This window comes from Excalfactoria chinensis, chromosome 21 (assembly GCF_039878825.1).
Source record: "Excalfactoria chinensis isolate bCotChi1 chromosome 21, bCotChi1.hap2, whole genome shotgun sequence".
Classification (NCBI taxonomy): Eukaryota; Metazoa; Chordata; class Aves; order Galliformes; family Phasianidae; genus Excalfactoria; species Excalfactoria chinensis.
Window position 1 is genome coordinate 2,972,767 of NC_092845.1, and position 14,112 is coordinate 2,986,878.

Here is a 14,112-nt window from a genome sequence, read left to right on the forward strand (position 1 = left end):
TCCAAGTGAGTCAGCCCTATCACAATCAGCCCAAAATGGCTCCGAGCTGATAAGGATGGATCATTTTTAATAGATCCAGCTTCTATCGAGCTACAGGTCTTATCATTTTTCTCTTTTATTGGCTAATATGGAAAATTCCAGCCTCATCTATCGCCCTGCTCTGAAGAGCAAATCGTTTCGTGCGGAAAGGAAGATCCTGAAAAACAGCCCCATTAAAACGTGCAACTCTTTGTAACCTTTTGTGTTGTTGCATCGGGTGGTGGAAAACACAGCAGCGTGGGGAAATGTAGCGTATTATTAGATTTGATGAGATCCATTTTCCTGATGGCTTCTGAAAGATCTCCGCGCTAATTAGCCAAGAATACCGCCGAATTATTTAATTACCTCTACTTTTGTGCCATGAAATATGTTGTCATATCACAACGCGCTACCTCACCGCTGCTGCCTGCACTTAATGATGCCTTTATAGTTGGTGATTTCCTTTGTTCTCCCACTGTAAGTGGGTTTTGGTGGTGCTGGGGAGGGCGCAGAGAAGGACGCAAAGCAAAAAATGTCTGTTTTGGAAGTAAATCTGACTTGTGGGAAAGCGCCTCTTGAGCTCTGGGTCCCTTCTGCCACACGCAGAACATGCTTTGCCTACACAGAGCTGCCTCGGTGCTACAGCAGAGCTGCACTCATTGCTAATGCAACAGGGAGAGCTTTCCAGAGGAAGAGCAAAGAAAGCATCGCCTGGTGAAATGTGAAAGCAGCAAGGAGCGTTTTTAACAAGGAAGAGGTAGATTATGGTAATGACTCTGACTGGTAGGGTCCTTAAGCATTACTAATGAGCATTTATTGCCTGGATTATTGAAACAATGTGTGTGTTCCCAAGAGTGAAGAAGAACCGGGATGCTCTTCCTTCCCCAGTGCTGGGAACGGGGCCGGGCAGCAGCGCTGTGCAGTTGGCAGTGGGTGAGCAGAGCTGCACGGTGCCAGCAAGAACCCACAGCCCAGCCAGCTGCTCCACCTCACAGCCAGGATAGGGGGGAAAAAAAACACCCACCCCAAAAATAATCATTTAAAATATATAGGGCAGCACAAAAGGAAAACGGCCTTTAAAGCGCCCAACTCATTTGGAAGCCAAGGAGCAGGTGAGCGTTTACCTGATCCTCTGCCTTCTGTTCTTACTGGGGCTGCATGCAAACACAGGATGAATAAACATTTCGCCACGTTAAAGTGCTGAGAAATGAAAGAGTTAACAGCACCGACAGCAAGAGGTGCAGCATTCTGCCATTTGCAGCAAGTGCTCGGCTGCCTCCAAATGACTTTGAGGCTGCAGTCAGATTTCCTCCCAGGCTGCGCCTTCATAGCCAAGATTTATCACGGGGGGGGATGAAGTTTTGAATTAGAAATCAATTAGAAATTAATCAATCATTTAATCAGCACTGGCCACTAACGCTCAGCTATCGGATCTCAGCTCCAATTTGGTGGCCGGCCCAATAAATTCTTACGCGCTTTGGAAATGATTCAGAAGGAAAAGCCAGAGCATTGTCCAGGTTTGGAGCCACAAGGCCACGCAGCCTCGTGTTCCAATAAAAGGGCAGCAATGGAAGAAAGCTGCAGAACGCCTTGAATTATTTTTATCCTTTATTTCTTTTTTACGGCCACCAAACCCCGGCGCCTTTTCAACTTGGGAAAGCCAGTTCCAACTCAGCTACAAGGAGGTCAAACCCACCGAGCTGAATGCTCACAGAGCTGCTGCTCAGGCAGAACTCCCAGCTATCAGAGCTGTGCAAAATTCGAAGGCTTGTTTCCTTTTTTCCTAAGCTCAGTATTCCAAAACGACAGACGTTATTTTGTCCTCCTTATCTCCCTTTAATTATCTGCAGTACGTGTTGCGCGGAATACTTGGGAATGCGTTAAATTAAATGTCAGGATGGCATATTCCATATATACCCCTAACTGCAACGAGCCCCAGCCTGGCATTTGGTAGAGCTGAATCCGACCCTCGATCCTCACCGAGCCCGATTCCTTCTCTCCATTAATTCAACATTTATTTCTCTCTGCCATTTTCCTCTTCGAACACAAAACTGCTTTTATTTTTTTTGCCCACAGCTCGCTTTCATCCCGGTTAAAAACGTACCGGAATGAAACCAGCACTGAAGGAACGGTGTCAGGTTTAAGACCAGCTCTGCCTTCACCTCTACGGACACCACGCCAAAGCGAACCCCGAGCACGACACCCCTCCTTTTGTCTGCAGAAGGCAAAGAACGCCGCAGAAGCGCAGCGCTCAGCCGCAGCTCCCAGCCCAGCACTCCCTCCCTTCGGCTATTAATACCGCAGCTCCGGTCGGGGGAACGCTGACATTGGCGCAGCGCCCCGCGGAACCTGCGCTGGGAACCGAGGGGCGAGAAAAACGCCTTCGTTATACCTGGAAAAGCAAAGGATGGGAGTCCCGCTTTGTGACCTCCCTCCCTATTTTATTACAGTACGCTTTCTTTACTCTCGTTTACCCCGTTCCTATTATTTTTTCCCCTTGCAGCAGCAAGGCCCGGAGCAGCCGCTCTGTCCCTTTAAGCCGCCAGCCCCTCTAATTGATGTGTCTGGGCGAGTCTAGACTGGTAGTGATTGAACCCGCTCCCAATTATGTTCTTCACTGCGCCGGAGCTGAGCGCTGCGCGCCCGGCGGGGAGGGGAGCGGGCGCTGCCTCTGCAGCACGGAGAACCCCCCACGCCTCCCCCCCGTCCTCCTCGGTGCCCCCCCTTTCCTCGGTGCCCCCCCTTTCTTCACCATCCCCCCCCCCCGGCCATTGTTTTGCCGCAGCTCCGCGCATCGCCCCCTCCGCAGCCGCGCATCGCCCCGCGGCAGCGCGCAGACAATAGCGCCGTAACCGCCCCCGGGGGCTGCAACAAAGCGCGGCCCCGAGCTGCGAGCTGGGTTTCAAACGGGCTCTGGTGGGGGAAAAAATAATTAATAATAATAATAAATAATAATAATAATAAAAAAAGGGAAAGTAGTTTTTGTCTGCCTGTCCGTGCCCTGCGCGGGGATGGGGTCAGCACAAAGGTGGGCTCCGCTCCCTTTGCCCAGCAGGTAATGGGACGCTCGGCTAGGTTTCTCGCTTCGAAAATTCGAGGTTAACGTACAAACGCGGCTCCGTCGGCATCGCTTTCATAACGGTCAGTAATATTACAGCGTCAATCCAAAGTAAAAAATAAACAGCACCGAGAAGCGAGCGGAACCTTTTCCAGTTCGATCCCTATTAAACAACGGTACCGTCGGGTGTGCGCTGAGGGAACCCGACGTTGCACCATCGATTCATTCTCGGTGCATTGTGGTCGGAGTTAAAGCATTTGCATTGAGATATCAGACAGCAATTCGGTGCCGTAACGAGGTACAGTAACTGCGTTACAAATCGCCTTGCACAACACAGATAAGAAATACAGATCCAGCCACAATTAGTTTTACAGCAGTATATATATATATATATAAAACCTAAGGAGGAAAACAGCAGCGGGAACACTCGTAACATTTGACATTTACATCGCGTTGGGAACTGCAAAACCAGGAAAGCTGGACGTTCCAGAAAAGGACTGCAACAAAAGTTCAGCGTTTGCTGGTTGTTTCTTTCAGTCATTTCCAACCAGGGGTGCACGCAGCCATTTTTATTCTTTATTTTCGCTCTAACAAGCGGTGAGATCCGACCTTTCTCCTGGCTGGATATTTATATATATTGATATATATTTATATCTATATATATTATATTTTTTCCTCTCTCCGTAGAGCACATTTCTAAGATTAATCGTTGGGTTTTAAACTTGGAAGCATGAGGCATGCTGGGATTTCAGCTGAGGTCAAGCACCAATGTACCGAGCTGTTACTGTTACGCTCTCAGGGTACTCCGTGCTGCTCTCAAGGAGGAAAATAGCAAGGAGAGATGATGCTGCGCACCGGCCTGCAGCAAAGCACAGCTCTCCCAGCAGGAAAACACGTCTATGGCTATTAATACACCCCCGTATGTAAATATATATATACATATCTCGGGATATTTACCCCCATACATATTCATACACACGTATCGCCCGTGTGTGTCTCTATACACACACCTAAGAGCTGTGTTTCCATGCAGCCGTCCCGCGTGTCTCTTATCTACACACGCGTGGATGTAACAACGCCGTGTGTGTGCACACACCCCCGCACAGCATCACTGCACGATCACTGCACACACACACACACACACACTAAGAGAAACCTCCGGCATAACCAACGCTGTGTTCATGCGAGGTTGGGAAGGTGAGCGGCCACCACTGCCCTGCCATGAGGAAGAGCTGCACTTTGCTTTTTCAACACCCCCCCCACCCCCCCACGCCCACCCTTTAAAAGGAACAGCGCTGTATGTGTGTGTATATACGGCTCTATAGACCCGCGGATACATTTGATAGACGGATAGATAGGTTTAGAAAATTAAAATAAAGATGTCAAAGCACAACTCACAGCTCCCAAGAGCCTAACCCGTGGATTTAAAAGCTAAACATCACAAGTTAGGGTCTCAGGGATTGAGAGGGGCGCAACGAGCTACTCCTGGCAGAAACCGGGGAGCAAAAAATAAAAGGTAAAAAGGAGAGAGAGGGAAAGAACAGCAGGCAAGTTCAATTCCTGGCTCAACATTACAAAACAGGACACACAGGTGGAAGGAAAGAGCTTCTCTAAGGACCCTGTGTTGAGAGAATACATTCCAGTTTTAATCGTTCGCACACACACACACACACACAAAAAATGACAAGGCGCGGCAGGTTCCTTACAGCTCCCATCAAGGTCGCTTGCGACGAATGCATTAAATAACGAAGAGGAAGAAAGAAAGGGAAGTTCGGAGCAGTGACGGAATTATTTTCATTGTTTCAACGAAAAGGAATGCAGAAATAAGAGCAGGAATATGCAGGCTCTCCCTGCAGCCGCCTGGCACAAAGCGTGCAGCAGCATAAAGGAGCTGCCTCCCCGCCCCCTCCGCCAGCCCGCGGCCGGCGGGGATGGAGAAAAACCCCGAGCCGCGAGAAAATCAGGTAGAAACTCACCATTTGGAAGCGGGGGAGGCTCCACTCTTCAGCGCCAAGAGCAGGGGGGAAAAGCTCGGGGGGTAGCGAGGGGGGGGGGGGGGCCGGGTGGTGGGGCAGGGGAAGGGCAGCGCCGAGCCGGACCGGGCTGCGTGCCCGCCGGGTTTTGACACCCGAGCGAGCGCGGGCGAGCTGAGCGAGTGCGAGCGTGCGGTGTGTGCGCAAGCCGGGGGAGGGAGGCGAGGGTGGGTGTGTGCAGCTGGGCAAGCCGCTTGCATTTTTAAAACATTTTTTTTTTTTTTTTTTTTTAAGGGAATATATCAAGGAAAAAAGGGGGGAAAAGGAACCGAATTCCTCCGCAGCTCCTCGCCCCGCCGCCCTCCTCCTCCTCCCCTCCGCGCTTCCCCACCGCCGTCGTTGTTATTATTATGATCGCTGCGGAGGGACGCGGCCGGGGGGGGGGTCTGCACGCCGCGGCCCGCTCCTCACCCCCCAGCAGCAGCCGGGGGCGGCCGGAGCGGGACCAGCCCTGCGCTGTCAGCGCTGCCGCAGCCCCGTTGCGGCCCGGGGGCTCCGGAGGGAAACCTGGAGAGAAACCCAGGGCAGGAGGGACCCCGCGCCCCGCACGCACCCGCAAACACAAAGGGACTCCATCCCGCACCGACTCCTCTCCGAGCACCTTGTGCAACCCCAGCCAATGGAAATTTACGCCGGCCATAACCGAGAGCAGGATTTCGTCCCCAGCCTGCCACCTCCTTCTCCGCTCTTCTCCCTTTCCCTCCCTCCCTTTCCTCCCTCTTCCCCCCCTTCCTCTCTCCCAACCCCCCCCCCCTCTTTCCCCCCCCCCCTTCTCCCCCCCAAATAAATAATATGGATCTGCACCCTCCACCCATCTCTGGGACCGTTTTAGGCCCAGCGGCATAACCGGGGAGAAGCCCAAACGTACCGGAGGGCCCGAGTCGAAAAATGCATAATATCCGCGGCTCCTCATCCGCCGCTGCCGACAGCAGAACCCCCCCCCGGCCCCGCCGCTCCCCGCCCCGCAGCCGCCCCGCACGACACCGGGCACCACCACCGCCCCATCCTCACCCACCCCGTCCTTTTCTCACCTCGAGAGTCTGAGCCCATTCACCAAAGTCCTTCCTCGTCCAGGCTCTCAAAATCTTTTTGGGGTTTGTTTGCTTTTTGGTTTTGGTTTTTTTTTTCCTATTATTATTATTTTTTTTCCTCCTCCTGGATCAGCCAGTCCCGACATCATTAAACTCCAGTCCTCCTCTTCCTCCTCCTTCCTTCTCCCCCCTCGCTTTTTTCCTTTTTTTTTTTTTTCTATTTTTTTTTTCTATTTTTTTTAATTTCGAAATAAAAGGGGGAGTGGAAGGGGGGGGGGCAGGGGGGGCGGCTGGGTTGAGGTGGGGGGGGGGGGGCAGAGCAGACATAGCTGCATGAAGTGGCTGCCTTTTAGAAAGCACATTTAATCTTTACTGGCTCCCCTAGGCTTCGATGAAGTAGAAGGGAAAGGAGAGGAGAGGGGGAAAGAAAAAATACAGGCAAGGGAGGCTGTTGAGGGACAGCAAGCATCAGGCTCAAATCAACGACCAGATGAAAATGTACTAGACCACACTGCCCCCTCTCTTCCTCTCGCTCTGTCTCCGTCTCTCTCACACACTCTCACTCCTGGAAAGCTTCAGTGTCTGGTTACAGACTCTTTTGGATCCTTCCCCCCCCTCCTCCCCACCCTCGCCCTTTGCCAACTATCCTAGAGATTCCTTGCATGCCTACTTAAATCTTTAACAGAATAAGGACCCGGCTCCCCCCGCCGCCGCCGCCAACCTCGCGCACACCCCGACCCGCTCCCCCCTCCCCAATAATCCCTTAAGCTCCCGGGAGGAACCGCCGCGGCCGCCCCGGCCCCGCCGCCGCCGGGCAGCCCCTGCCTGCGGCCCCGGGACCCCGCCGGCACCTTCCCGCGGGGCTGCGGGGAGAAGGGGAGGGAGGGAAGGGGGGGGTAAGGAAGGAGGATGGAGGGGGGGGTGGAAGAAGGAAAGGGGGAGTGGTGGGACCGCAGCTCTCCGCCGAGCATCCCTCTGGCTGGAGCTGGATTTTAAAACAATAAAATCCACCGCTGCTATCTTTCTCCCTCGCTCCCCCCCCCCCACCCCGCTCCCCTCCCCGCCACACTGCAGCCCGCAGCCGCCCCGTGGAAATCGCACGCCCCGCGTCTGCGTGGAGGCAGGCGGACCGCCCGGCTCCTGCCCGCCGTGACTTTAGAGCTGACGATCTCCTCTCCTCGACCCCCACCCCTCCACACCCACCCCCTGCTCGATGGCAGAGCCGCTGCCTCTCGCACCAGACTAGATTTGCAATATGTGCTAATTTACCAGCTAGATGCCCTTGGATTTTAAAATGAACTCATCAGTCAATGTTTCTAGGACCGATGCTGCTCTCTCTCCTCACACACACCCTCCACTGCAGACATGTTACTCATTCTCCAAGCATTTCCTCCCCGAATGTCCGTCAGACGTATATACACTTCATTGATCAAACCAAATCCCTTGATAACAATAAATAATAATACAGACAGTTAACATCAGCGGGGAGCGGGGCCGGGGGGGGGTGGTGGTGGTGGTGGATGGAGCGGGGGGAGACAAAGATGACGACTAAATCTGCATTGTGCTCTGCAGGGCTGATGCCTGCAGGGATGCAGAACGCAGGTACGCCCCTAAAGATGGGCACAGCCCTGGCCAGAAAGCACCACCTGAGACACCCCCCTTCCTTCCCCCGAGCCACGGAGCAGGGGGCACTGATAATACCCAGACCCGGACCCCTATCCAGCCTGCCTGTGTGGGAACCGCAGGGGAGAAAAGCACCGAAAGGCGACGAGGAAATAAATAAATAAGGCAGCTCCTTTGTTAGGCAGGGCGCTGTGCAGGTGCTCAGCACTGCAGCGTTAAGGGTATATCTATGCGGCCAGAGATCCCGAGGTTGCACGGTGGGATTTTCAGAATCATCTTCGTTTCCACTTAAATCAATTTCCTTTGTGCTACAGACAGCGAGCCCCAGTGTGAGACAGCAGGTTAGGAGGACCGGCTATTCAATATCCCTCTGTTCTACGCCAGGTATTTCGCAGGCTTTGGTTTCGGGGCTCTCGGGGCTTTATTTCCTATTTCCCTGGGGCTAAAACGGGGCAGGCAGGACAAGCTGCCTCCTGGGATATTGGCTGGCTTGGCGTCTTGTGTGGGTCTGGCAAAGAGAAAGTGACTGCAGTGTAAGTGTTCGGGAAGTTGGGGAGGGTGGGGCTATCTAGAAATCTTTGACTCACTGGGGTAACTCCCTGAACGCAGGAATTAAATTATTACTCAAAGCGAGTTACATTTTACGAGCAGCAGCCCTGGAATGAGATTCTGCATGCACAGAGAGTTTGAAACAGCTCAAATAAACGCATGGAAATACATATACGATGCATAATTCAGTTATTGGGTGCAATGCAGAAGTCCCTGAGTGACAGAGGAGGGGGGAGTTATGCAGTAAAGGCAGCCCAGGAATCCATGCATTCATTTATCATGTATACCAATGCAACCCTCACTGACATCAGCCTGGCCAGGGGAAGAATCAGACTCTATGGGAGAAGCAGAGGATGAGAGAGACCGTACCCTCCAGCCCTTCCCCTTACAGACTCCATCCGCAGCATCATAGCTGTGCTCAAGATGTTGCCATCACAGAGGACAATTTACATCCATTGTCTTTCCTGCTCTTCCTTCCAACAACAACAAAAGTTTCTTTTTCTTTCTTTCTTTTTCTTTTCCCCCCTAAGTTTTGCTGCAAACACATAATTTCTTTACACAATTTAACCAAGCCTTTGGAGGATACTTATTTCAAGCATTTAACACCTGACCCCAATTTTTGTGGGTAATTAGTGAGCTAGATAACCACACAAAGTGGGTAATTATTTAGTACCCAAGGGTACTGTACAAGAGGGTAGAGGCTGGCAATGTTAACAAAAGCACATCTCTAATTATTGTATCTATACTGGTGATGTTTTAAGAATAGTTACTCCATCTAATGATCCATGATAAATCAGTAAACTATTTTGCTTCCCTTAGCATATATGCCTGGTCTAATGAAGGGCACAGCAGAGCCAAGCCCCAGCTCTGGACCACGTGCAGATACCAAGAGAAACAAAAGGCATCCAGCTGGAGGAGGCAAGGCAATGGGCAGAGCTAGCAGCACGGCTGGGAGCGCACAGGTTAGTTAAGGAGTGGGAAAGCCACACAGGGAGATGTCTGCAGAGCGTGCCTACCTCTTGCTTAGGCCATGAGGCCACGCTGGGCATCTCTGCATGCAAGAAGAGTCTCAGTCGTGTTGTAACACAGTTCTATCTTGCTTATTGCAAATGGCACCACAAGTGGGGTGCTCTGTGCCTTGTGGAAGGTCGGGACTGTAAGGCAAGAGGGTAGCACTGAAAGGAAACCCAACCCTATTTTGAAGCAATGGCTAAATGAGGAAAATTCATCTACCTATATATATATATATCTCAAAAGTTTTGATCATGAGAACCAAGTGAAAAGAAGGGTTATGCTAGAAACAGATTGGTAATCCACTACCCACTGACTCCTGTCTGCAGCATTACACACTCTTAAGGACATCTTCAAGACATTACGCTCAGCAGCATGGCACTTTCCTTTTTTAATTGCTTTTATGAATCATTGCTGACATCCGGACACTTTATTTACTAGAGTCCAGCAGCCTTGTTTTTCAAGGACTTAAACTGTGGCACCTAAGGGCCTCCAGGCTGGCACAAAGAAACAAGGGCGTCATCCTCTTGTGGTCATTGAAATGCATTTAACTCTGCTTGGGACCATGCAAGCCAAGCACTACAGAAGAAAACATAAATGGCAGCATCAGCCAGCACTGGGAGTGCCAAGAATTTGTAACTTAAACAAAGTTTGAGGGGTTTTATAGGGGTTTCCCTAACTCTCCATTCCTCCCTTTAGTTCTATTTTTTCCCCCCAGCAAAGTGCAACTGAAGGAGGCCTGAAAATTGGTCTTGCCTTTAAAAAGGGACCAAATCTCCACGGTCCATTTGTTTCTGAGCACACCTGTTCATCCTACCAATGTGAGCAGGTCAAAAAGGAAAAAATAACCTTGCCAAAACCGGGGCTCAGTTCAGAGCAGCTGTGCTGCAGGCACCTGTCCGCTCTGAACCGCACCAGAAGATTGAAGCTTCTTTCATGTGCTACAGGCCATTTAATAATCCAGCAACTTACAGTGTTTGGCCGCTACCATGCTGAGGTGAGTATAAATAAATTGGTATCCCCTTCACTAATCCTCTTAGGGACCCGGTTTGCGGGAAGAGTTCTCACAGAAATGGAGTGAGAGCCATTTTGCAGAGAGAAGCTGGAAAACAGAAAGGAAGAATGAATTTAATCACGGACACGGGTTCAAAGCAGACGTTGGTAGGTGCACAGTTGGAGCAGAAAGCAGAGTGCAGACAAACTATGACGATTTCTTTTCTGAAATGAATTGGAATTAGAGGTTCAAAGGAGAAAACGCATAAGGGAAGGGAGGCTCAGCCAGAGGGGATGCTTTAGGGACTTAAGCATTAACTATAAAACCTCGAGGTGTTTTTGAGACAAGTCAGTAGTTTCACTATGGACCAACTGAAGCCTTTTCTTCTCCCGTAGGAGAAAAAGTGAAATTGGTAATTTTACCACACTGACAACATTTAGGAAATGTTTGTAACAATATCAGTTCTGCCTCCTCTATATGTGAGGTGATAGGAGAAGAACTTTAAGAGACAATAACACGTCTTCAAGGGAGTAAAAAATGCCAATAGAAATGAAGAATTCTAGCAGTGATTGAGGAAAGGTGCAGATTCGTGGTGTGGGGCAAACCCATGGCAAAGAAAAAAAAGGTTGGGTGAAGTGTCATGGTTTGGGCATGACCAGAACTAACTACCAAGTGAGGAGTCGGACAATCTAAGGCTTCCAATTTGAACCGCCCTGTCCTGTACAGCATTGTCCAATTCCACACCAAGGTAGCTTTTCACCTCCTTCCACCCTGCTTCCCCATATATAAAACCATCACATTAAAGCTTACCGTGTCCACAGAGAGTTCTGGAGTTCTGAGGCCCTTAGAAGAAAGCTGCTCTGTCCAGATTACTCTTGTTATCCTCAACCCTGTTAGTTGACAAAGAGGATGCAGTATGGTTGATGGTTGTAGAACTCCATTTCATCCCCAGGAAGTCCTTTTAACCCAACCCACCCACCAGCTCTCACCTTCAAACCCAAGAAGGTCTATCCTGACAGTGACTCAGTTTAGAGAGGGGATAGTTGTATTTCGTTTCCCACCTTACTCCAATTCTGCTAACATGTTTCTAAAAGACCGTTGAGCTCTGAAGCTTTCAACCTCTAGATAACGGAAATACAGTCATTATTTTATGGACAAAGCCATAAAACAATTTATCCTAAGGTGAGAAAAGCAAGGAAAAAAAGCAAATGAGGCAGAGTTGTTCACCTCCAAGGCACCACACTCCTGGAATTCGGCATCATTCCGTGCCTTATTTAAAACCAAGTTTGGGAAAACGGGAAGGGTTCAACAAAAGGTCAGTGGATGTAACAGAGGGATTTGAAAGAAAGGTTACAGAGATTAATTCATTCCCTATCAAAGAAAGAGCACGAAAAGCAGGAACGCAGTACCTGGAGTTATGTGTGTTTTGTCCATGGGGAGTTTGCAATCTGCTTTTGAATGTGAGTTTTCCTGTACATACTGGATTTAACTAAACTCCAGAACTCAAGATGAAACTCAAACTTGTTTGGATGAAGTCACGCACTAATGCTTAACATCTATTCCTGAATGATCTGCCATTTCCATACCACATCCAGCACCTGAAAGCCCTCGTATTTCACATAGCTTCTGGTCCACCAGGAGTCTCGCGTAAGGCTTGATTCACATAAAACATGACCAAAGCTCCAAGAAACTCACTAAAATTTCAGATAAATCTGATCGGTTTTGAGCTGGTGGTAACACTCCTTCAGATCTGAGGTCTCATACCAAAAGTCTGACAGATTTTCAGGTATTTCAGTTACTAACTGATGGAGCCCTATTAGTCTGAACCCAGATCCAATGTCAGTAACAGGCACAAAGTTTAGTGACATTTTGGGAATTTGACCCAGCAGGAAGAGTAGCAAATTAAATTAAAATTAGAAGTCCATGGGGCTAAAACAGGGCTAGAATGAATTACATTTCAATAGGCAAAAAGTGTACGGGTCACACTGTACAGAGATGGAAAGGCTGAGCCTGCCTGCTGCAGTCCAGAGATCTATTCTTTCCTTCTCCTCCATGAACCCACTATGGATCCTCAGTCTGCACCCATTTTTTTTCCCTTCATAAAACCAAAATAAGTAACATATCTATTTCACATGAGAAAGAAATGACTCTGAACCATAATTAACGCTTGTAGAGAGCCCTGATAGGTTATAAGGCGCAGAAGAACCTCAGAGCACAGTCATCCTACACACCCCCCAGTCCTCTGTCACAGCCTTTTTCACCAGCAGTGACTTTCTTTTTAAAGAGAGGCTGGAATTATTTCAAAGATAAACACAAAATAGTTTTCCAGGTGTTCTTGTACTCCAGCTATGGCCCACGCTTGCCACAGTTTGAAAAATAGAATTAAATTAAATTAAACAAGGGGGGGGGAGCATATTTCTCCCAACAACAAAAAGATATTTGTCTCGTCTATTGCTTAAGAGTTGAACCAAAAGGTAGAACACCAAAATATTTTTGGTGGTGGCGACAGTGGTGAGAATTCAGGTCTGTTCCTATTCCCAGCCCTGCTGCTCGACGTGCTCAGGGTTTGAGTTTCTCCATCTCTCTGTGCCTTCTTTTCTTGCTGGCCTTATCTGTTTAGACTGCTGGCTCCTGGGGACGGGGAGCCTCTTCTCACAGGGCATCTACAGGATGCCAAACCATTTAGGTTCTGCTGTCAGACAAGTAACAGGCTTGGGAACCTGAACACAGGGGAAGGCTGAATGCCTGTTGCCCTTACCTGTGGTGAAACTAGACACTGAGCTCCTAACGTACTATAACTAGTTTTCACGGGTGCTGAGAATACTATAAACTAAAAGGCCACATATCAGGAGACGTGTGACAGAGAGCACAAATGTCAGAACATGGGGAAGATGCAGCAACATCTGAGGACTTACGTTTGGGCCAGCAGACACCGCTCAGCCTTTGCATGCCAGAAATAGCAGCGGGACGCAAGCAGAGCAGCCAGTCTCCCCACTCCTGGTGCCAGTCTGTACTTCTGCATCACTGAACATTGCAGTGCAGGCTCTGTTACATCCTAAGTTTAAATTTAGTTGTTTTTACAACACAGAGACAGGGTAACATTCGTATGAGGTTGAAAATGAAGAAAAACAATCCGAATATGAGGTCACTTAACCTATTATGACAATAAATGACACTCTTTAAATAGGATTTTCCAAGTGTAATAACATCCTTTTCAAGTTGATTGTGTTCTTATCAGAGTAGCATTCAAATATAAATATTGTCAGTTTTAAGGCTGTATAGCTAATGAATGTATATGTCAGCATGGCAGCAGTCCATATGAAATCTATCTTCATATAGATATACAGTATGCTCACTTGCAATTCCAGCATGACATGCAACATGGCAGACTGAACAATTAGCTCTGTGCTAGGAGGGGTTGCCCACATGCAACCAACCGCAGCACATCATTGTTTGATCACTTTCCTGCTCCATTACCAGTTTTAAACAACGAAGAGACAACTTAGTAATGGAAACCCATTCTTTGAACAACTCTTGCCTTTTTTTCCCAGATGTAAACTATTGCTATGTAAGCCATTCCCAATTAATATGGGGCCCCCATGGGAAAGCCACTGCCTGTCTACTGATTTCATTTCCTACATCTTCTCTCGTTAAAATCACAATTCCACTCTCCAAAACGCAAGGGCAAAAAAAGATCCTTTGTTTTATCTTCACAAGATGACAGCGTTTTTTTCCCTTGCCGTTTTCTTGCAGGAAGATGTATTAGCACTACATTTGCTCCTCCATGCGGTGGGA

The 14,112-nt window shown here is 49.1% G+C and overlaps 1 long non-coding RNA gene across 6 annotated transcripts in view; it reads right to left on the bottom strand.

Moving 5' to 3' along the window:
- Window positions 1–8,804: 8,804 nt before the first annotated feature.
- The window catches only part of LOC140261442 (uncharacterized), a 66,997-nt gene continuing 61,689 nt past the window's right edge, over window positions 8,805–14,112 (bottom strand). For 3 of the 6 annotated variants that reach the window (XR_011905706.1, XR_011905709.1, XR_011905708.1), the window contains 2 exons: window positions 11,128–13,372; window positions 8,805–10,425 (listed from right to left, as the gene is read on the bottom strand). This is a non-coding gene — a long non-coding RNA (uncharacterized lncRNA). The remainder of the gene's footprint in view (window positions 10,426–11,127; window positions 13,373–14,112) is intronic. The other 3 variants (XR_011905710.1, XR_011905711.1, XR_011905707.1) reach the window with 3 other exon arrangements.